Source organism: Dromiciops gliroides, chromosome 2 (assembly GCF_019393635.1).
Source record: "Dromiciops gliroides isolate mDroGli1 chromosome 2, mDroGli1.pri, whole genome shotgun sequence".
In the NCBI taxonomy this organism is placed as follows: domain Eukaryota; kingdom Metazoa; phylum Chordata; class Mammalia; order Microbiotheria; family Microbiotheriidae; genus Dromiciops; species Dromiciops gliroides.
The window spans coordinates 371,308,373-371,333,336 of NC_057862.1; positions in this window are offsets into that span (position 1 = coordinate 371,308,373).

Consider the following 24,964-nt stretch of genomic DNA (forward strand, 5'->3'; position numbering starts at 1 on the left):
ATTCTTCCTCCATCAAAACTGTGAAAGATGTGTCCATTCTCCACTTAGATTATTGCAACAGCCTCCTAACAGAGGTCCCTGTCTGTTTTTCACTCCCTTCACTCCCTCAATCCAACATGGACCCATTTTCAGCACTGTCTTCAAGACAAAGGTCTTGCCAATGTACATCATTCTTCTTTTCAAAACCTTACAATGGCTCCATTCAACATGTGACCTTTGGAACTGCTTCTTCCTTTAGGGTTGAGTAGCACAGGTCATTATTCTGTTTTAATTTGTCCATCAAGTGGATTATCCCAATGTGCCCCTGGCCTCAGTAGTGTGATTACACTACTCCAAACTATTATCTTGAACCCCATTATTAGATGTTGTTCCTTATTTCTATATCCAGTAGCATTAAGTATTATTGATTATTTTGTGGCCACCAGTGTCTCTTCTCACTCATCTCTCCCTATGGGCATAGGTTCATAGGGCCACAGAATTTATAGCTTCAAGGAAACTGAGTATATAGACTAGCAAAAGTGGAAACAACCAAAACAATAAATTATAATTTTTTGAAATGACAGTCTTACTAAAGTTAATTTGTGGTTTAGTGTTATGTAAATCAAGCTACCAAAAGGATACTTTATAAAGCTAGATATAATAATAATAAAATTCATTTAGAGTAATAAAAAATCTAGAATGTCAAGGACAAGGATAAAAAAGGGTAGAAATGGAAGGGAAATAGCAGTTCTAGACCTCCAACTATATTATAAAGTAGCAATCATCAAAACTATTTATTATTATCTAAAACAAAGAAAAGTAAATGTATGAAACAGGAAGAATATGAAATAATGGAACTCATTAATCCATTGTTTAATAAATCAAAAAACTTTCATTATTGAGGAAAGAGCTCCTTATTTCATAAAATAGAAAACTAGAAAGCAGTGCAGCAGAAATTAGGCTTAAAACACCATATTCCACAATAAAACCAAAATTAATATTAAAGATTATCCCATAAAATGAGAAAAGTAATTCATAGCTATAGGTAGAAAAACGTTTCCTAACAAAAGAAGGGATAGAAGTAATTACAAAAGACAAAATATTTACTATTGACTACATGACATTGAAGCCCTTCTGTTCAAATAAAATGAATGCATCTAGAATAATAAACTAAATGGTTCCCTGGGGAAAAAAATCCTTATCTAATGTTTTGGATGAGGGTTTGGAATCCAAGACATATAGACAACTATCAGAAATATATGAGAACAGAGAAATAGTCAAAGGATGTGAACAAAGAGTTCTCAAATGAATTGCAAACCATTGATAATAGTATGAAAAAAAGTGCACCAAATTACTAATAATTACAGAAAAATGAATTACTAACAACTAGTAGAACACAAAGCAAAACAACCTGAACTTTCATTTCACACCAAATAGACAAAAATGACATAGGAATAGTCAGTGGTGGAGAGGATTACAAAAGGCACATGAATGCATTGTTGGTGGAGCTATGAATTAATACAACCATTATGCAAAGCAATCTAGAATTATGCAAATAAGAATGATAAAATGTTCATAACCTTTGACCCAGTGATTCTACTGCTAGGCATATATCCCAAGGAAGACAATAGCAAAAAGAAGTATTATATACACCAAAATTTTTAACAGTATTTTTTGTGGTAGAAAAAAAACCAGGAAACGATGTAGATATATAAAAAATGCAAAGTGAAGTAAACAGAGTCAGGAAGCTAAAATACACAATTACCCCAACAATGTAAATGAAAATACTAACCACACTAAAATAATAAAAATGAATGTTTTGAAATTACAAAGAACAAGCTTGGCTCCAAAGAACAGATATGAGAAAATAGCACACTTCTTTGTAGAAGCAGTGAAAATGCTAGAAGGGGTGCTTCTTGGGTATGCAACATTTCATGTGGTGTCAGATTTTTTTCCCATGTATTAATTGGTTTTCCTGATTTTTTTCTCTTCTTTTTTCTTAAAAACATCTTTTTTTGAAATTTATTTATTTTGCGGGGCAATGAGGGTTAAGTGACTTTTCCAGGATCACACAACTAGTGTCAAGTGTCTGAAGCAGGATTTGAATTCAGGTCCTCCTGAATCCAGGGCTGGTACTTTATACAATGCTCCACCTAACTGCCCCTAAAAAAAATCTTTGTCATAAGAAATGGATCTTTGAGAGGAATGAAGAGGAAGGATACAAGGATAAATTTAAACAGAAATATCAAAGAAATCTATTTTATAAAATAAAAGAACCAATCAACAAGCATTTATTACCTACCAGGCATTGTGGATATTATGAACAAAAGAACAGTTACAGTCCCTAGACTATAACCCAGAATGGTAACTCTATAGGGGGACACAACATATATATGTATAAATACACACTTAATAAATACAAGGTAATTTATTGGGGAAAGGCACTAGTAGTAAGAAATAGCTAAGTGGTACAGTGGATAAAACACTAGAAGTCAGGAAGATCTGAGTTCAAATGCTGCCTCAAACACTAGCTGTGTGACCTTGGACAAATCCATTAACTTCTGTTCCCTTAGTTTCTACAATGGTAAAATGGGGATAATAATAGCATCTATCTCTCAGGGTTATTGTGAGGATCAAAGTCAAGTGAATTATTTCAAGTGATCAAATCACTTGAGATTATATTTGTAAAGTGTTTAGAGCAGAGCCTGGCACCTAGTAGATACAATCTGGGTGTTAATAGTATTAGTAGCAGGGGGCAGTTAGGTGGTACAGTGGATAGAGCACTGACCTTGGATTCAGGAGGACCTGAGTTCAGGTCTGGCCTCAAACACTTGACACTTACTAGCTGTGTGACCCTGGGCAAGTCACTTAACCCTCATTGCCCTGCAAAAAAAAAGCAAAACAAACAAAAAAAAAAAGAAATAGTATTAGTAGCAGCAGCAACCATTAGGAAAAGTCTTTACATTAAAGGTGTTTTAATTGAGGGGTTTTTTGTTGTTGTTGTTTTTGGTTTTTTGGTTTTATTTTTATTTTTTTTGCAGAACAATGAGGGTTAAGTGACTTACCCAGAGTCACACAGCTAGTAAGTGGCAAGTGTCTGAGGCCAGATTTAAACTCAGGTCCTCCTGAATCCAGGGCCAGTGCTTTATCCATTGAGCCACCCAACTGGCCCTGTTTTAGTTGAGTTTTGAAAGAGACTAGGGATCTTAAGAGAACAAGGTGAGGCAGCTATTCATTGCACGCATGGAGGAACACCTGCACAAAGGAACAGAGATAGGAGGGTCACATATGAGGAACAGCAAGGTGGCCATTTTGGTTTCTCTGTCTAGTGAATGTAGTAGAGTGATAACCAGGAAGGCCAGAAAGTTAAGTTGGAGCAATATTGTAAAGGTCTCAAATGCCAAATAAGAGTGTTTGTATTTGATCCTAGAGGTAATTGGAAGCTTCTGGAGTTTACTGAGTAAGAGAGTTATCTGTGTTTTAGTAACATTTTGCAATTATTTAGAGGATGGATTAGAAAAATAAGAAATGAGGCACCAAGACCAGTTAAGAAGGTATGGAAATTTTCCATTTCAGGCAAGAGATGGATGGATAAGGGCCTGAAATAGGGTGGTGGTCATGAGAGTGGAAAGAAAAGGATTTAAGAGATTTTATGGAAGTGGAATTAACCATCTTCCAAATGACTGGACATGTCAAGTGAGAGAGAGAGAAAAGTCCAAGATGGCCTGAAGTATACATTCCTAGGCAGCTAGAAGGATGAAAATACAGTGTTCCATTGAAACAGAGAAATTCTTAAGAAGGGAGAATTTCCAAGGAAAGATACTGAGCTGATTTGGTTATATAGAGTGGTATAGGGTCAAGAGGTCTATTGGGCGTCAAATGACTCGAGTTTCAATCCTAGAGTTGTTATTATTAACTATGTGACATTAGGGCAAGTCACTTAATCACTCATTTTTTAAAAAATAATGAACATTTTTACTTTTAGTTTTGAGTTCTTTTTTATTTATTTTTTATTTATTTTGCAGGGCAATGAAGGTTAAGTGACTTGCCCAGGGTCACACAGCTAGTAAGTGTCAAGTGTCTGAATCCAGATTTGAACTCAGGTACTCCTGAATCCACAGCCAGTGCTTTACCCACTGCGCCACCTAGCTGCCCCTTGAGTTCTCATTTTTATCCCTCTTTTCCTCCCTCCCCTCCCTCCTCCCTGAGGTGGTAAGCAATCAGATATGGGTTATACCTGTGTAAATACGTAAAGCATTACCATATTAGTCATTTTGTACAAGAAAAATTGAATGAAAGGAAAAAGTAAAAGTGAAAAATAGCATGCTTCAGTCTGTGTTCAGTCAATATCAATTCTTTCTTTGGAGGTATGTTTCATCAATAGTCCTTTGGAATTGTTTTGGATCACTGTATTGTTGAGAATAGTTAAGTGATTCACAGTTCTTCATCAACCAATATTGCTGTCCCTGCACATGATGTTCTCTTGGTTCTGCTCACTTCACTATACATCAGTTCATACGACTCTTTCCAGACCTTTCTGAAATTATCCCACTCATCATTTCTTATAGCACAATACTATTCCATCACCATCATGTACCACAGCTTGTTTAGCCATTCCCCAATTCATAGGCATTCCTTTGATTTCCAATTCTTAGTAACCAGAAAAAGAGCTGCTATAAATATTTTTGTACAAATAGGTCTTTTTCTCTTTTGGGGGATGTCTTTGGGATATAAACCCAGCAGTGGTATTGCTGGATAAAAGGGCATGCACAGTTCTATAACCCTTTGGACATGGTTCCAAACTGCTCTCCAGAATGGTTGGATCTTTTCACAACCCCACCAACAGTGGATTAGTGTCCCAGCTTTCCCATATCCCCTCCAACATCCAATATTTTCTGTTTTTGTTATATTTGCCACTCTGATAGGTATAAGGTGAAACCTCAGAGTTGTTTTTCATTTCTCTGATCAATAGGGATATAGAGCATTTTTCATATGAATATAGATAGCTTTGATTTCTTTGTCTGAAAACTGCCTGTTCATATCCTATTACCATTTATCAATTGGGGAATGATTTGTATTTTTATAAATTTGACTCAGTTCTCCATATAATTGAGAAATGAGGCCTTTAACATAGATATTTGTTAAAAAAAATCCTTTCCCAGTTTTCTGCTTCCCTGATATTCTTGGTTACATTAGTTTTGTTAGTGTAAAAACTTTTTGATTTTATATAATCAAAATGATTAATTTTATATTTTGTTTTACTCTCTATATCTTCTTTGCTCCTAAATTCTTCCTCTGCTCATAAATCTGACAGGTATTAAATGTTAATCACTCAATATTAATTTTCTTATGTATAAAGTGAGGATTGGGGTATCGCAAATGTCCTCTCTAGTTAAATCTATGATCTTATAAACATAGAATACAATGTCCTTGAGGTCAGAGATAGATATAGATACAGATATACATACATACATACATACATACATACATACATACATATATACACATAGAGAGAGATATACAAATATATAGATATATTTTTAAATTTTGGTTTTTGCTTTGTCTATCTTCAGCACTTAGCAACAAAATAATATTTGAATTTAATTTAATTAGGCTATCTCTTAACCCTCTGGTAGCTCCTCAGTAACTTTTGATGAGTGGGGCAGAGTCTTATCTCCATCTCTCCCCAATAGCTCCCTCTCTCCCATCAGTATTTTGTCTGTCTCTGGTCACTGAAGTGAAAGGGAAAGGGATTGAAAAAGAGACATTAAACATTTTTAATATTCCTTACCTCAGTTCTCTACTCCTCAAGGATACTTTGTACTGTTTTAAAAACACCAGCTGTGACACTCTTGGCCTCTCCTTGGAGGATATAGATAGGTCTGCTGGCCAACAGCATGAGCTTTGGCATCCAGTGTAGATCAACTGCTTCTATACTTTCTTGTCTCCTGAGATTTTCAGCTGGTGTTCAGGGAGGTTTTGATTCAATCATATATTGGCATAAGCACTGAAGAAATGGAATGGGCATGTAGGAAAACAGGTGCATTTAATGGAATGTTGCATTTAAGAGTCAGGAAAATCTCATATCTGATATTTACTTTTGACCTTTACCACATGACTGATGTGGATCCACTAATGTGGATGATGTTAGTGCTCAGCTCAGAGAATTAATCATTCTCAGGCTTCCAATAATATAACATAAAGTATATTGACAGACTTTAAGCTTCTTTGTAAATATCCATTATTATTAGATAAAAACAGAAGGGCATAGTCTCAACTCATCAATGGAACAATGTGAAGATATCGTCAGGATCTTGTAGGTGAGTCCTTCCTTTTATAAGTGAGAAAAAGGCCCTGATAGAAGAATTGGCTTAACCCAAATCACCAGTTCTAAGGGAATCAGGACTAGAATACAGGTCTTATAGTCCAGGGCTCTTTCCCCATGTCTGCCGTCCTCAGGCAGGAGGACCACAATGCTCTGTCAAAAATTATCTGATTAGGGTTTTCACTTCTCTGGTGGTTCTGAGCCTAATGGTTCTGAATCCTTTTAGCCATAATGGCCACAATACCACCAGTTGCCAACTCAAGGGCACTTAACCAATGAAGGTGGGAAGAAATGAAGACTACCGTATCAGGTCCAAAGAGTGTAGTTTATTGTAAGAGAAACACCAATAGGAGAACATATTTGCAACCCAGAAAAGATGACAGCTTTAGGTTTATCCCAAGAAATGTGTGCTCCTTCCAATCAGCAGTAATCTAATCATTATGGACATCAGCAGCTAAAGTCAAGGGCTGGAGTCCAGAAAGTCTTCCAAGACAGAGAAGAAATGATGAGCAGGTAAAATTCTATATGGAGAAAAATGGTCAGAGTTAATGATACTGTCTGTTTGATCCAATCCCTAAAGCTATATTATGATGATGATGATATTTTGTGGGGGAATGGGGGTTAAGTGACTAGCCCAGGGTCACACAGCTAGTAAGTGTCAAGTGTCTGAAGCCATATTTGAACTCAGGTCCTCCTGAATCCAGGGCCGGTGCTTTATCCACTGTACCACCTAGCTGCCCCCAAGGCTATATTATCTTGATAAAGAACTGAATTGAATTTAGCATCGGAAGATCTAAGTTCAAATTCCAGCTCTGCTATTTTAACTACTTTGTGTAATTCCGAGAATAAAGAAGGGGGCATAAAATTCACAATCTTGAAAAATCACTAAGATCCACCACAGACATGCTAGGAACCATTATGACAGGTACAGACAAAATGTGTTGGAGATATGGAAGAGAAACCATCACTGTGTTCTGGGTATAACCAGGGAATGATATTAGTTCTTATATCTGTAGTCCTTTATATTTTACATTTTACAGAGTCCTCTCCTCCCAACAATTCTGAGAAGTTGTATGAGCATTATTATGCCCACTTTACAGAAGAGGAAACTGAGGCTCTGAGAAGTTGTGATACTCCCAATTTCACATTAGTAAATGAGTCGAATGCTCTTTCCTCTTTCCTCTACCCAGTTATTCCCCTTCAGCAAAGGGTTTTTGGAGAAGATGAGATGAGAACAAACCCACAAAGGTCTGTGCCTTCCTTTCAAGACCCAATCATTTAAAATTGGCTGCATCTGGGAATTCTTTCCCTGATTATCTGTGGTTTTCCTAAATTCCAATCATTCTTTTGCTAAGCATTTATATATTCATTATGAAATCTTCCTTTGTGGTTGTTTAAATGTATTGTAATTTTGTACCAAATCTAGAATGAATTAAAGACCTTATTTTGCCTGTCTCCAAGGGTGGCTTAGAACCTGGTCTCAGAGAGAGGTACAAGTGGGAATCACTAGGAATCTCACATTTGCATAGTATTTTACATAAAGTTTCCAAAGAACTTTCAGCTTTTCTTCAGTCACTTGTCATGCCTGACTCTTTGTGACTCTATTTGGGTTTTTCTTGGCATAGATACTGGAGTGGTTTGCCATTTCCTTCTCCAGCTCAACCCCAATTGCTTTAAAACATCCAGGGCCATTTCTGGTCATCCTGATTGATATCTTGCCAATGGACCCAGATGGCTCTGGAGGAGAGAGTGGGGTTGGTGACCTTGCACAGCCCTCCCTCACTTTAATCCAATTCAATGCAAGTCATGATATCACCCTGATGTCATGGTCCTCTTTGAGAATGAAGGACAAACAACAACAACAACATTTGATGAATGAGAAACGGAGGCAAAACAAAGTTGGCTTGCCCTGAATCATACAGCTAGTAAGCGTCTGAGGCCAGATTTGAGCTCAGGTCTTCTTGATTCCAGGTCCAGCACTCAATCCACTGTACAGGAGCTTATTCTCCCCACTAATTGAGACTCACAGGATGGAACCTGCCCAAAGTAACATAGTGAGTCAATGGCTAGAACCTAAGCCTCTGTATTCATTCATTCATTATCAGCAACACCTACTATAGGAAAGAGATCATGGGGTATATGCCAGCACTAGAGCTCAGGGATCTTTGGATTCTATTTAATGAGCTGCGTTGAGACCATCAGGCCTCAAATAGACAAAACCTCTGAACATGGATTGCCTCAAGATCCCAAATAAAGGAGGAGTTCATGAGGCTGCTGCTTAACCATGTTTCCTCTTCCATCTGGGTTCATGTTATTTAAATTTCCCAAGCAAGTTGTACATCTCTGTTTCATTGGTGTTGTAGAGGCATTGTTGTACAAGAGGGAAAATCTCAGATACAATCACAGAAGCATGTAGAGGGTGGTGAGTGGACCCAGGAATGGAACCTGAAAGGAAACATCCTGGGAAGTATCTCCACAGTAAGAGTCTGTCCTGAGAGATGGCCCATCACCTAGTCTCAGAAGAAAAACAAAAGGTTTTAGTTCCATCTCATTCTCTAGGGAAGAGGGTTGCTGTCTTCCTGTCATCCTAAAACCCTAGGCAGCCCAGAAGAACTTGTTATACTTACTTTTTTTGTATACTATTTGGAAGGTGGTTTGTTCCAGGAATCCAGTCAATGGGTGGAGGCCATTTTCCCAATTCATTTGGACATTACTAAAAGAAAAGGTAAAAGAATTGTAGAAACAGAAAATTACCCATTTCTCCCCCCAAACTGCTTTCATACTGTCACTTTTCCTGCTGAAGGATCTGCAATGGTTACCTTTCACCAACTAGATCCACACCCAAATCCCCAGTCTTAAATTTAAAGTCCTTTACAATCTGGTCCCACCTTAGTTATAAAACTTTCTCTTCTCAGAATCCCTTACACACACACACACACACACACACACACACACACACACACACACACACACACACACACACACACACACTGCACCCCCCACTACAGGTAAGTTTCTTGCAGGATTTCTGTTCCCCAACATGTAGAAAAATAGCCTCATTCCTCACCTCTTTACTCATATAGCCTGAAACACCCTATTCCCTTCAATTCTCTAAATATAGAAATACTTCAAGATCCAGCTCCATTCCCAACTCTCCCCCACAAAACTATCACTGACTTTATGTCCAGATCTCATTTGATCTTCACACCAATCCTATAAAATCTGTAGCTCAAAGTCACCTCCTTCCCTCTCTGGTCTCAAATGTCCATTTAGACTTAGCATCACACAACAGTTGGTAATTTAGGCCTTATAGTCTACTCCAGGTATTTTATTTGTAAATTCCCTAAACCCAAGGATATGTCTTATTTTTCCTATGTCCCTCAGGATAAGCAATGGGTCAGGCCTCTGTGCATGCCCCCTCCTAGACCACTGTTATAGTCCTTTCTTGATATTCTTATCCATGTTCTTGGGTGAGTTGTTGTCAAGAACTGTCATCAACTTGTGGACAGTATTCTGGCAATGAGCATCCTCATCCCCTAGCTTAGCTAGATTGGTCTTTGGATTACAGACACAGTCTGTTGCTGGGTCAGGTAAGAAACCTCAGTAAATATCACAGTAAAAAAAATAAGGCAAGGTAAATTTGACTAAAAGCATATTAGCAGGTTTTCTCAGATCTCCTAAAAGAAAACAAACATTAACCAAATGAATGAACTAAGGGTTGCGAGGTGGCACAGTAGATAGAGTGCTGGAGACCTGAAGTCAGAAAGTTTCTGAGTTCAAATCTGGCCTCAGGCACTTACGAGCTGTGTTACCCTGGGCAAGTCACTTAACTTTGCCTCAGTTTCCTCACTGGTAAAATGAGCTGGAGAAGGAAATGGCAAAACACTCCAGTATCTTTACCAAGAAAATCCCAACTGGGGTCCATAAAGAGTCAGACAGTACTAGAAAATGACTCATCAACAAGTGAGTGGACTAATTAGAATTATAGAAATCTAGAGATTTAGAACATAGAATTCAATGCCAAACCTGGAGAGAGTTTTAGAGATTATACCCTTATTGCAAGGATGAGTAGACTAAGGGCCAAAGAGAAAATTCTAGCAGCAGAGCCAAGACCAGAAACCAATTCTCCAATCTACAAACCACCAAACAGACATAGATCAATGCATCATCTTTGTCACAGACAGTTGGGCTGCACTTAGACTTGGTAATTTTTCTCCACAGATCTTTTGGGGATCGAAAAAGAAGCAACTTGCTGTGCTCATGTGAATCCACTTATATGCCATAGGACTGATGTAAAACACCCCTCTGGCTGTGCTACCATCTTGTATCATTATTATAAGACTAAAGACAGCAAACATATCTGGAATTTCCCCAGGGGAGGTGGTAAACTCACACCCAAACCCATAACATATAACCAGTAGCCATTCAAATAATAATCATAATGACAAGAACTCCTATTTTTTACAACACTTTCAATTATTACAAAGCACTTTCCTGTTGATGGACTTGTGAGCTAAGTACTTTAAGTATCATAATCCTTATTTTGCAATGAAAGAACCAAATCTCAGAGAAGTTAACACAGGTAGGGAGAGTGAGAGCCTCAATGCAGAACCGTCTGCTGACCTCAAATTCAGCACTCTTGTTCTACTTGAGGTAGCTACATGGCACAGTGGATAGAGTGCTGGGCCTGGAGTTAGGAAGACTTGAGTTCCAATATGACCTCAGACACTTCCTAGTGATGTGACTCTGGGGAAGACACTTAACTTCTGCCTGCCTCAGTTTCCTCAACTATAATATAGGGATAACAACATCACCTACCTCCTAGGGTTGTTGTGAGGATCAAATGAGATATTGGTAAAGCCCTTAGCACAGTGCCTGGAACATAGTAGGCACTTAATAAATGCTTATTCCATTCCATTCTACCACTCCAGGCTAAAGAAAGGTTTGTTTTGGGGGGCAGGAGTTTGCATTCACATTTAAGTGATTGTGATGTTTAAAGGGTTGTCCTCAGTGACGCAGGAGCCAAGGGCCAGGTATATCTTATTCTTCTCATCTTTTTCATCTTTGACTTCACCTGGCAAGGTAATAGTTACAAGTAGCTGGATCATATGTTCAGTAACTGGCCTAAAGAAAAAGAAACATTACCATGAGATGGGTTGCCATATTCATTCCAATAATATTCGGCAGTGGTTCAGCCATCCATGCTTTATCAGAGCACTTACTTCCTTGTAATTGATACTTCCTTGAAAACATACCTTTAGGAGGTAGATATTGTTATCTAATTTTATAGATGGAGAAACTGAGACCCAGAGAGGGAAGTGACAAGCTACAAGTAATAAAGTAAGCCAATGGTTGAGAGCCTCGTGTCTTCTGTCCAAGACTCTTTCTTCTTGGGATAAGTTGCTCCCAACCATTATATGAAGATTAAAAAGGATTCATAGGATCATATTTCATTTTAGGATCAGAGTTTAGAGATTCAAAAGACTTCAGTGGTCATCTAGCTCAACCTCCTCCTCCTATCTTAAAGAGGAGGAAATCAGGCTCAGAGGAGGGGAAGTGACTTACCCAACATCGCTCCTTTTGCCAGATACAGGACATGTGGTTAATTTCAAGACTTAGTTTACAGACCCTAAACTAGAAGTTAGATTGTGACTACAGAAAATAGCAGTTTTACCATTCCCATGTTAGGGCTGTATAAAACAGGTCTGAAGAGGTCATGGGGAGAGTCAGAAATGACAAAGACCTCATCCCAGTTACTAACGAACCAATGAACACTGCCATGGAGAAGTAGAAACTAGTTAAGAGAAGATACATGGGAAAAAAGGGAGGAGACAGGGAAACAATGCCTCCAAAGAGGGTTGGAAAGATCTTGGAAGAGCTTTCCAAATGGCCAGAGGTTTCCACTCAGAGACAGAATCCTATCATGGAGGACCACAGGCCCAGGAGTTTTGCTAAGCAGTGAGTTAACTCAGAGCAACAGACCCCATCCTGAATGTACCAATAAACCTTTTTGGTCTTTGACTGGGCAACCTGTCTTCCCTTTGGTAGTTCTATCTCCCCTTTCTGTCACTTAGATATCATAGGATTTTTAAATCTGGAAGATACCTTAAATACAATCTTGTTTATCCTCATTGTTTTAGAGAAATTAACAAATCTGACTTGTGGGTGGTTTATAATGGATATTGGGGAAGAAGAGTGGGAAGGAGGAGCGAGAAACTGCCTTCAGCCTTGTTGGAGACAGATGAGTGGTTACACATCACTTCTCACCCAAGATGGTTAGGAATTATTGGCTATACCTTGAGTGCTTGTCATAAGGGAAGAAGGTTGTCATACAGTGGCCTCAGGACCATATTCTCTTCCTCTTTCTATACTCACACTTTGAATTCGATGTCGAGTTTGATCAGGATTTTTGAAGAGAGATGAGTTTGCTCCTTAGCTGTCTGAATTCGAATGTGGAAAAGCTCAGCATTGGTAATATTAAACCTGTGAAACCAATCACCAGTGGGAAAAATCAGCTCATTTAAGACCTTTCTTTGTAGCACACACAGGCAGGGCCTTACAAAATTGCATGCCAGGTGGCATTTTGTCAATTAAATTCTTCATCAGGATTTCCTAATCTTTTCCCAGTTAACCATTCTATTAGTTTCTGTTGCTTAAGAAAATACACAATTCCATAAAGCTTCACTGAATTTGGAATGCTTTTAAGTAAATTTGTAGTTTACTCCTCATATAATGTTCTACAATACATATATGAGATATATTATTTATTCAGCCTAGGGAAGGGATGTTTGTTTATTCATTTCACTGCATCACTTGATAAAGTGGCTAATGAACATATAAATTCAATGACCTTTTACAATGTCCTCCTTGTCCCTCCAACATTGGCGACTCACAATCAATAATTCATCTATTATCAATGGGCATTCACAGTACTATGTGTTGGGCACTGTCCTAGCTGCTGCAGATATACAAATACAAAAGTGGTCTCACTTTTGAGATCTGCCCTCAAGAAGCTTATCATCTACTAATAGGATATAACTTGTTTCCAGATTGCATAAATACAGGATGTATACAAAATAAATGCCAAGTGATTGGAAGGAGGATTAATAATAACTGGAGAAATTATTTCTTGAATGAGGGTTACTTGACCTAAATTGTGAGAGGAACTAGGAGTTCAAAGAGTTGGCTTCTAAGAACAGATGATCTGTGCTGAGTAAAGGCAAAGTAGTAGGAGAATATATAAGACTCATTTGCTCCATTCATTCTTTCTTTGACTGCAAATATTAAGAATGAAGGCTCAGGGCAGCTAGGTAGCACAGTGGATAGAGCACTGGCCCTGGATTCAGGAGTTCCTGAGTTCAAATCCAGCCTCAGATACTTGACACTTACTAGCTGTGTGACCCTGGGCAAGTTACTTAACCCCAACTGCCTCACCAAAAAAAAAAAAAAAAGAATGAAGGGTCAAAGTTTTACAGTACTTTATATGCATAATTGGTATTATATTTCTTGCCTTCTCAGTGGTCGGAGGAGGGAATGGAGGGAAGCTAAACACTTAGAACTGAAAACAAAAATAATTTTTAACAGAATGAAGGTTCATACTCAATTCAACTGTAAAGTTGCAGGATGGAGTACAAAAGCACAAAACATGCAAGTTGCCAATTTATAAATATTGTTTAATTAAGTCTTTTGTGGGTCTAACCCTGTCATGAAACCTGGGGTTCCACAAAACCATCACCCAAACCCCACCTACAGAAGTCAGGGCAAAGGTAGAAGCAGAAAAAATATAAGAACTGATCAGAAGATATGAGGGTGATGCAGATTGATGAGATTGTAAATTCTTTGAGGACGGAGAATGTGTCATTTCATGTTTCTAAGTGCCAGTGCCTAGCATGGAGCCTTGCATTAGATGCCTAAGAAATGTTTGTTATTATTGCTCTGAGTTTCTCTGCCCCTCTTTTTTGTTCTGAATTAGTGGAATGTAATCTCCTTGAGGGGTGGCTAGGTGGCACAGTGGATAGAGTGCCAGGCCTGGAGTCAGGAAGACATATTCCTGAATTCAAATATGGCCTCAGACATTTACTAGCTATGTGACCCTGGGCAAGTCACATAACCCTATTTGCCTCAGTTTTCTCATCTGTAAAATGAGCCGTGGAAGGAAATTGCAAATAATTTCAGTATCTTTGCCAAGAAAACCCCAAATGGAATCACAAAGAATAGGACATGACTGAAATAACTGAATAAGCTCCTTGAGGGAAAAGATAGTTTTACTCATATTTGTTTCTCCAGGACTAGCACTAAGGAGCTGAATATGTAACCATTCATTGAACACTTGATAGAATTTTCTACCTAGGTCTGCCATTATCTACACTTGAAGCCACTTAACAGAACTGATAACTCACACAAGGAATTCCTGGAGGTTTGAGTCTTCTCTCCTCATAAGCTTCCCAGAATTGGTAGTAGATGGTGTTTCCACAGTCTTCAAAGCATCCAACAGGGCTGTGATGATGCTCCGTTCCATAAACTTGTGGAGATCTGAGAAAAAAAATGGTCACATAACATCTGATTGTTTGATTTCACTCTTAACTGTCCAGAATCCTTCTTGACACAACCATAATCCTCCCTCTGGATTTAGATCTCACAGTCAAGGGTACAGGTTGTGTGCACAGATATTAGAAAAGCAATGTTCCACAACAAGGTGACCACTGAGTGCTGTGTATGGTGCTCCATCCTGGGCTATAGAGTTTAGATAACACATGGTCCCTGTCCTCTTGGAGGTTGCTTTTGAGTACAGGGATGACACAAGCACAGATAATTAGAAAACACAAAAGGATATATTGAGTGAAGTAAAGCAGTGCAGGCTGAGAGGTGTGTATGTGTCTGTGTATATAGAACATGCTCATGTGACTCAGACCATAAAAATCTGGGCCTGGAGTCAGAAACACTTAAGGTTGAAAATTCTGCCTTGGGTAACAACTAGCTGTGTGTCACCGAAGCAAGTAACAATTTCTTCAGCCTCAGTTTCCTTACTGTAAAATGGTGATAGGAAGAGTTCCTGATGCATAGGGTTGTTGTATCAAAGAAGATAAAAATACATAAAGTGATTTGCAGATATTAAAGCACTGTATAAATGCTAGTAGATATTATTATTATTTATTATTATTATTATTGGTCCCCTCAGCCCATATTTTCTAGGCATACCTGAAAGAGAGGGTAAGTCAACTCTCTGCTATGTTGGGTCTGAGGGAAAATCTGATCATCACCAACTATGGGATCCACTGTTTCTGAAGCTCCCTGATGTAATTTCATAAGTGTCCTATCACCTCATCTGCTTGCCTCAGTTTCCTCATCTGTAAAATGAGCTAGAAAAGGAAATGGCAAACACTTCAATATCTTTGCCAAGAAAACCCCAAATAGGGTGATGAAGAATCTGGCATGATGAGAAATGACTCAACAACCACCACAAACTCATCTCAGGGCAAAATGTTACTTCTTCCTTGACACTCTCTAATCACCCCAGTCAGACACAGTCTTTGCTTTTGTTCTACTTTTGTTTGCATCAGTACTCATTATTATTCTCTCTTGTGCTTTTGTCTTCCTCATTAGAATGTAAGCTCCTTGAAGACAGGGATTGTCTTTATTTTTGCTAATATTCATAACCCAAGCATGTTCAATTTAGTACCTAGCACAGACAGTAAATGCTTAATAAATGCTTGTGGGTTGATTGACTTACTGGTTATTCCCGAGTACGTAGAAGTCTGAGACTAGATTGAAGTTCTGTAAGGACAGCAGCAACCTTGTCTTATTAGTACACCCTTTTGACTCCCCAACCTGCCCTCTTCCCCCACAGAACAGAAGAAATCATCAAGGGCAGAGTTTGAAAAAGTCTGGGAACCCCTTGAGCTTGATGAGTTGGCAAAATTTGGTGAGGACAATTAAGAGAGCATATAGGGTTTGAAAAAGGAAAGGAATTTAGGTACAGCCCTATTATAGAGGAGGAATTTGAAGTTCAGAAGTGGAAAGGAATGCCATGTAAAGACATAGGGACCGGGGCAGCTAGGTGGCGCAGTGGATAGAGCACCGGCTCTGGAGTCAGGAGTACCTGAGTTCAGATCCGGCCTCAGACACTTAACACTTGCTAGCTGTGTGACCCTGGGCAAGTCACTTAACCCCAATTGCCTCACTAAAAAAAAAAAAAAAAAAAAAAAAAGACATAGGGACCAGAAGAAACTCCCTGAGAGGTTGGACCTACAAGTAGCCAAGATAATGAAACAGGACAATCTAAGACCAAAGATCTAGGTCCAGAAGGGACCTCAGAAACCATCTAGTCCAACTCCTTCATTTTACAGATGAGGAAACTGAGGACCAGAGAGGTGGAGTGACTTGGCCATGCTCACACAAGGAATAAGTCTCCAAGGTAGAATTAGAATCCAGGTCTTGGGCCTTTTCTGTTGTACCAGGCACGTCCTTCCAATAATAGCCCAGCTGTAGCTTGCCTGTTTCCAGGTTGCTTGGGGCATTTTCAGTTTGTTGGGCTGGAGTCAAGGTGAGTAGGCAACAGAAGAGCATAAGGCCCCAGAGGTAAAACATCTTCATTCCAGACAGCTGGATGGAGAAGGGCCAGGCAAACATGGCAGAGATGGGAGAGGCACATGCTCGCTGCCGCTGTAGGGTCTCCATGGTTGTTCAAAGTTAAGTTAGATGGCCATTGGAAGCATATTGGTGATGTTAGGTTAAATCCAGGTCCATTGAATTTCCATTGTTTCAACCAACCCCTCCTACACAGAAAGCTGAGCTCAAATGGTTCACTTTTGACATGATTGGTAAAGGGCATTCACAGGTTTGGTTGCTTAGGACTGGGAGAAGGAGCCATTGTTTCATCATCCCAAGTGTGATTGAGGGGAGGGGGAAAAGAGCAACAAGGGGCAGTAGGTAAAAGGGGGCAAACATTGGGCTAGAGCACTGTGGCTCTTACTAATTCAGCAACAGAAAGTTACCAGAGCTCATGGAAGCCAACTTGTACCCCTTTGCTCAAACAATAGAAGGGAGTCATGTTTTCTCAGCAAGAGAAACCTACCTTGTGTCCACTACTTTAAGGAAGAAGTTCATAGGCTCACAGTGTTTCAGAGCTAGAGGGAGCCTTGGAAACCACCGGTACTTACACTCTCCTTTCACAGAAGAGTAAACTGAGGCTCAGAGGAACTAAGTAACTTGCCCTAAGTCACAGCTTGTAAGTAGAAGAGTCAGAATTCCATCTCTGACACTTAATTCCCAGGCTTTAATCCAAAGCAGACTTCATTAGAGAAGGAAGCCAGACACCATGTATAGATTCATGGATCCATCAGTTTCTAGGGTATAGAGACAGAAAGAAATCCAACTCCCTAATTTTATGGAGGAGGAGACAGAGCCATGAAGAGGAAGATACATTAACAGGTTACTCAGCATATTAGCTCCAGAACTGGAACTTGAACCCTGGGCTCCTCATCACTAATTTAGTTCCCTCACTTGACCAGAGGAAAAGAAAAACACTAACCTAATTAGGTCAAGTACCAGAGACACATTCTTAAGCCCATTAGGTTAGGTGGTAGAAGAGCTCAATTTTGTTCTTACTAGGTCAGGAAAACAAAAGGAAATTCTTTTCCCCAATCACCTACCTGCACTGAGCTAGTAAGAGTTGTATATATCTCACTGCTGTGACTAGTAAGGGTACATTGATTTCCTCTCTTCTTGATTCTAAATTCCATAAAATCTGGCATCCAATCTTATCTTTTTTTTTGTTCTTTTTTTTTAATTGAATAGAATTTTATTTCAAAAATATATGTAAAAACAAATTTTAACATGGATTTTTTAAAAACTTGTGTTCCAACTTCTCTTCCTCCTCCATTCCCACCCCCACCCACTAGAACTTAACCATTTCAAAATAAGTTATACATGAGTAGTCATGGAAAACATTCCCACGTTAGCTAGGTTGTGAGAGAAAACAGTCAAAAAAACCCCCAAACTTCAGATTGAGGAATTGTCAAAGAGGAAAAAAAAATTTTTTAAATGTGTTTCCAGGGGCAGCTAGGTGACACAGTGGACAGAGCACCGGCCCTGGAATCAGGAGCACCTAAGTTGAAATCTAGCCTCAGACACCTAACACCCACCAGCTGTGTGACCCCAGGCAAGTCACCCAACCCCAACTGCCTCACCAAAAAAAAAAAGAAAAAAATGTGTTTCCATCTATTTTCAGACACCATCACTTCTTTCTCTTTAGATGGGTTGCCATTTTCATAAGTCCTTCAGGGTTATATTGGATCATTGCCTTGCTGAAAATAACCACGTGCTTCCCAGAAAATCATCTTACACTATTTCTGTTATTTTGTATACAGTACATTTCACTCTGCTTCAGCTCATGTAGGTCTTTCCAAGTTTTTCTGATATTATCCTGTTCATCATAACCTAAATAAAGTACCTTAAACTTGACAAAGAATTCTCTTCATATTAGCCCAGCAAAGTAGGTACCATATGTTTTGCCATTATATTCAATCATCATAACTATTTCCCTCCATCCTATTCCCTTCCCATGATATTTACTCTATTTTCTATCTTCTTTTAAACTATTCCTCCTCAAAAGTGTTTTACTTCTGACTGTCCCCTCCCCTACTCTGCACTCCTTTTTTTTTTCACCCTTCCTTCCTTATCCTCTTCCCCTCATACTTTCCTGTAGGGTTAAATAGATTACTCCTCCCAACTGGGTGTGAATGTTATTCCCTCCATGAGCCAACTCTGATGAGTTTAAGGTCTTTGAGCTAATTCTGTGTTCCAAATTTTCTTCCTCCCTCTCTCCTCAACCCTCTCTATGAAATCAAGCAATTCAATATGTCACACTTGAGCAGTTATGCAGAACATCTTCAACTTCCTTGAAAGTATTTTGCTTTATACTGCTCTCTCCCCCCAATCTGCCCTTCCCTCCTTCCCCTCTCCCCCCCCCCTTATCTCCTTCCCCTCCCTCAGGGCAAAAATATATTACTATACCCACTTGAGTATGTATGTTAGTCCTTCTTTGAGTCAATTCTGATGATATTAAGGTTCACTCACTCCCCAATTCCTTCCCCCTCTTCCCCTCCCCTCCATAAGCTTTTTTCTTGTTTCTTTCATGTGAACAAACTCTCCCCAGACCATCTCTCCCCTTTCCCCTCCCCAAGTCTATTTCTCCTACACCTCAACCCTATTTTAAAGATGTCATTATGCGTTAGTTAGGTGGCACAGTGGACAAAGCACCAGCCCTGGACCCAGTAGGTCCTAAGCCCAAATCTGGCCCCAGACATAAGACACTCCACAAAGAACAAAACATAAATGCTTTGCAGATATCATCCCTTCATATTCAGTTCAGACCTGTGTACTCTGTTAATTCATTACTGAGATAGTTCTTATGAGTTTGAAGTATTATCTTCCCATGTAGGAATATAAACAGTTTGATCTTTTAATATCCCTCATGAAGTCTTTTTCCTGTTTATCTTTTTATGCTTCTCCAAGGATCTTGTATTTGAAAATCAAATTTTCTATTCAGTTCAGGTCTTTTCATAACAAATGCCTTGAAAGCCTTATTTCTCATTGAAATTCCATGTTTTCCTCTGAAAGATGATGCTTAATTTTGCTGGGTATGTGATTTTTGGCTGTAGTCCCAGTTCCTTTGGCCTCTGGAATATCATATTCCATGCCCTCCGGTCCTTTAATGTAGAAGCTGCTAGATCTTCTTTATCCTTATTGAAGCTCCACAGTATTTAAATACCTTTTTTCTAGCTTCTTGCAATATTTTCTCCTTGACCTGGGAGTTCTGGAATTTGGCTATAATATTCCTGGAGATTTTCCTTTTGGGATCTCTTTCAGGAGGTGATCGGTAGATTCTTTCAATTTCTATTTTAGCTTCTGCTTCTAGAATATCAGGGCAATTTTCCCTCACAATCTCTTGGAGGATGGTGTCTAAGCTTTTGTTTTGGTCATGGTTTTCAGGTAGTCCAATGACTTTCAAATTCTCCTAGATTTATTTTCTAGGTAAGCTGTTTTTCCAAGGAGATATTTCACATTGCCCTCTATTTTTTCATTCAATTGGATTTGCTTTACTGTGTCTTGGTTTCTCATAAGGTCACTAGCTTCCATTTTTTCAATCCTAATTCTTAGGCAATTATTTTCATCAGAGTTTTTTAATCTCCTTTTCCATTTGGCTTTTCAAACTGTTGACTTTTTTCTCATGACTCTCCTGCACTGCTCTCATTTCTCTTTCCATTCCTTCCTCTCTTTCTCTACATCTTCATTCTATCTCTCCTACTTTCTCTTCAAAGTCCCTTTTGAGAGCTTCCATGGCCTGAGACCAGTTTATATTTTTCTTGGAAGCTTTGGATGTTGGAGCTTTGACCCTGTTATTATCTTCTTCTTCTGAGGATGTATTGTGGTCTACTTTTCCCCCAAAGAAGTTTTCGATGGTCTTCTGCTTTCTCTGCCTACTCATCCTGGCTTACTATTTCTTGGCTTTTTACTCCTTCTTAAAGTGTAACGCTGCTTCCAGGACACATGCTACAGCATGGCCCAGGGGATGATTGGGCTTCTTCTCAACCTGCCTGGCTTGTGAGTAATCACAGCCACTTTCTCTTTGACCCAGAAACAGAAGTCTGATTGAACTCTGATTCTCTATGGTCAGAAGCTTGGCGTGCTTTTGCCCTTCCCCCACTGGGCCACCACCACTTGATTCAGCCCACTGGTTCAGACCCAGGGTGCTTTGCCCCAACTCCAGTAGATACTGCCTCCACTTCACCCCAGCCTACCGCCGAACCCCCTCACCAGTCCGTGATTGGAGCCTCAGAAGCTGCTGGTACTGAAGACTCTGACATGCCCTGGAAGCAGTGTCTCTGGCTGGGTCTGGACTGCGCGCTGAGCTTTTTAGCCTGATCAGTAGGTGATCAGAATTGCCCTCTTTTGCGGAGAACTAGTTTCACTCTGTTCTTATGTGCATTAGGCTGTTCTGGGTTTTGATTTTTTACTGCATTATTTGGGTGTGAATGGACGGGTTTATCTGGAGCTTGTGGGAGTCACAGCTTCTCCTCCACCATCTTGGCTCCACCCTCCCATCCAATCTTATCTTAACTAATGCTGACCAAAGTCACAAATGATCTCCTCATTGCCAAATCTAATGGCCTTTTCTCAAGCCTCATCCTTGATTCCTTTGCAGCAAACATTTGATACTGTTTATCACCACTGAATACTTGCTCTCTGAGTTTGGGGGGACACTTTTCTCTTGGTTCTCATTCTCTTTATCTGGCCCAGTGTCTTTTGCTGCTATCAACATCCACAACATACTCCCTATCTCTGAAGATGTGTTCAAGGCTCTGTCCTGCTCTTCTCTTCTCTTCTCTTCTCTTCTCTTCTCTTCTCTTCTCTTCTCTTCTCTTCTCTTCTCTTCTCTTCTCTTCTCTTCTCTTCTCTTCTCTTCTCTTCTCTTCTCTTCTCTTCCTTCCTCTCCCCTCTCCTCTGCTTCTCTCATCTCCCTTTCCCTATCTTCCCCTCCTTTTCTCTTCCCTTCTTCTCTCTTTTCCCCTCCTCTTCTCTTCCCTCTTCTTTCTCTCTCCACCTCTCTTCTCTCCTCTTATCTCTACAAACTCTCAGAGACCTCATCAGAACCCATAAGTTTAATGGTCATCTCTGCTAGGAATGCCTAGATCTGTCTTTCCAGCCTCATTCTCCTGAGTTGGATCCTGTATCACATCACCAACTGCCTTTTTGAACTGGATGTTGCTTAGATATCACAAACTCCAAAACTCTAAAATAAAAGTGATTTTATCCTCCCCTCTTCCCCTTCCCCTCAGCACAACCTACCCCTTTTATAATTTTCCCTACTTCTGCAAAAGGTACCACAGCCTTTCCAGGGTTTACCGAGGTTCACAACCTCCAAGTTATCTTTACCTCACTTCACATATTCACTCAGTTGCCAAGTCTTGTTGTTTCTTCCCCTACAGCATCTGACCCCTTCTATCCACTCAACCAATACCCTAATTCAGGCACTGAGAACCTCTCTTATGGACAATTTCAGTACTCGTCTCGTTGGTTTTCCTACCTAAAGAATCTCCTCTCTCCACTCCATTTTTCACACAGCTGACAAACTAATTTTCCTAAAGTACAAATCTGACCAGGTTATCCTCCTACTCAATATTAATGTCCACTGGCACCCTATTACCTCAAATATCAAATATAAGCAACTCTGGTTTCCAGAAGGTCTTTTTAGCCCTTCACCACGTGACCCCACATCTACCTTTCCAACTTTAAGATCATATATCTAGAGATGGAAAAGCAGCTCAGAAGCTGTCTAATCCAAACCCCTCATTTTAAAGATGAGGAAATTGAGGCCTAACTCTGAGGTACTACCTCATACCTATCAGATTGGTTAATATGACAGAAAAGGAAAATGATAAATATTGGAGTAGATGTAGAAAAATTGGGATACTAATGTACTACTGGTGGACTTATGAACTGATCCAACCATTCTGGAGAAAGAGCCATCAAACTGTGCATATGCTTTGACTCAGCAATAACACTCCTAGGTCTATATCCCAATGACAAATATGGTAATGTTTTACATAATTGTACACATATACCTATATCTGACTGCTTACTGCCTCAGGAAGGGTAAAGAGGAAGGAGGAAAGGAAGGATAAAAATTGGAATCTAAAACTATAAAAATGTTTATTACATAAAAATGAATATTTAAAAATGCAAAAGAAAAAAAGGGAAAATGACCTTTTTGTACAAAAATATTTATAGCAATTATTCTTGTGGTGGCAAAGAATGGGAAATTGAGGGCATATCCATCAGTTGATTGTATTGACTGCAACCTCCTCATTTTAAAGAGGAGGTTAATGGGATACAAAAATCTTAAATGACCTGTTTAAGATTATATATAAAGTAGCAAAACCAGGATGTGAACCTAAGACCTCTTACCCTGAAATCTATACCATAGGTCCTTTCTCAGCCTGGTGATCTATGTCTTAATGTCCTTTTCTGGTTATAAATTCTGTGAACCCACATCATGATGGGGAGACCTGTGTGAGAGGAGCCAACATGGTAAGTATTGGTTATAAGATAACCAATAATACTCCCAACCAGAAGAATAGGGAAACAATATCTGATGATGGATTTTAAGATGATAGTTTGGAATAATGTGTTCAGTTTCTCCAAAGCCAATAAATGAGGATAACATTGCCAGGGGACATACTTGTATCATCCATTTGATAGACAAGTTAAAACAGAATATTGACCTGTTCTAATCAAGCCTAAAAGAAGCATCAGTCCTAAAGGTCACATGTTGAGTAGAATAATTGTTAAGTGGAGTCATTGTAAGATTTTTAAACAGAAGAGTGACATGAGAAGAAGGCAAGACCTTTGCTTTTAGAAGATAAGCCTGGTGATGTGTCCATTATGGATTGAAGGGAGTAGAGAATTCTGGCACAGAGATCTGTAAGGAAGCTTTTGCAATACTCTATGCAGAGAACAGAAATAGGCACTACACCTTTCATGACTACATCTAGGTGAAAATTACTGAGCCAAACAAGGGATAAGAGGGGTCATACGGTGCAACAGAGCACCCATAAAAGTCTAACATCCAAGAAATCAATACAAATCAATAAAAGCACATGAATTTGTATAAATTCTCAAAATATCTTGGATGTTAGGCTTTTATTGGTGCTACCTGATGCCAATATTTTTAACATTCCAGCATTTTTCTTACTAATGTGTATTGATTTTTCTCATGCAAAAGACTTTTTCTTAATTAGTTAAGAATTTTCTCCTAGGTGACTACAGAAAAGGTATGCTGCCTTCTTCTGGGCACATATTAATAAATAGGTGGTCAAAGCATATGAACTATTTTCAAAAGAATTACAAACTATTCATAATCATTTGAAAACATGGTCCATATTGTTAATCATGGAGAAAATGCACATTAAAACAACTCTGGGGGGCAGCTAGTGGATAAAGTACAGGCCTTGGATTCAGGAGGACCTGAGTTCAAATCCAGCCTCAGACACTTGATACTAGCTGTGTGACCCTGGGCAAGTCACTTAACCTCTTTGCCCTACCAAAAAAAGAAAAAAAGAAAAGAAATAAAAAGAAACAACTCTGAGCTTTTACCTCATTTTTACCAGATTGACCAAAAAAAAAAAAAAATGGAGGACACTATCAATACAGGACCAGTGGGAAGATAGGCCATATTGTATATTTGTGAACAAACTTTATTGGCAAACTCTTTGTGTCTGTGTTCAATCCTTCTTTATCTGATTGGGAGAAAAATCAAGTCATGAAATGTTTACTCTACCACTCTGCCCAACCATATTCATATATATATATTTTTTTCCCTATATGACAATTATGCAGAATAGTAAGCTTCTCCTCCTACTTCCTCATTTCTTCAAAGAAAAAACTAAAAATACCCAATTTCCAAGAACTGAAAATCCCAATCAATATTCATGGGATCAGTGAGGATATCTAGTATTAAATACAATCTCTTCATTCAAAAATTGAGGAAACTGAAATACAAAAAAGTACCTGCTTGGATTATTTTGATAAAGGTCACAAAGGTAAATTACTTGAGTTATAAATTATTCCAATTCATTCTGATTATCAATTTTTAATTAT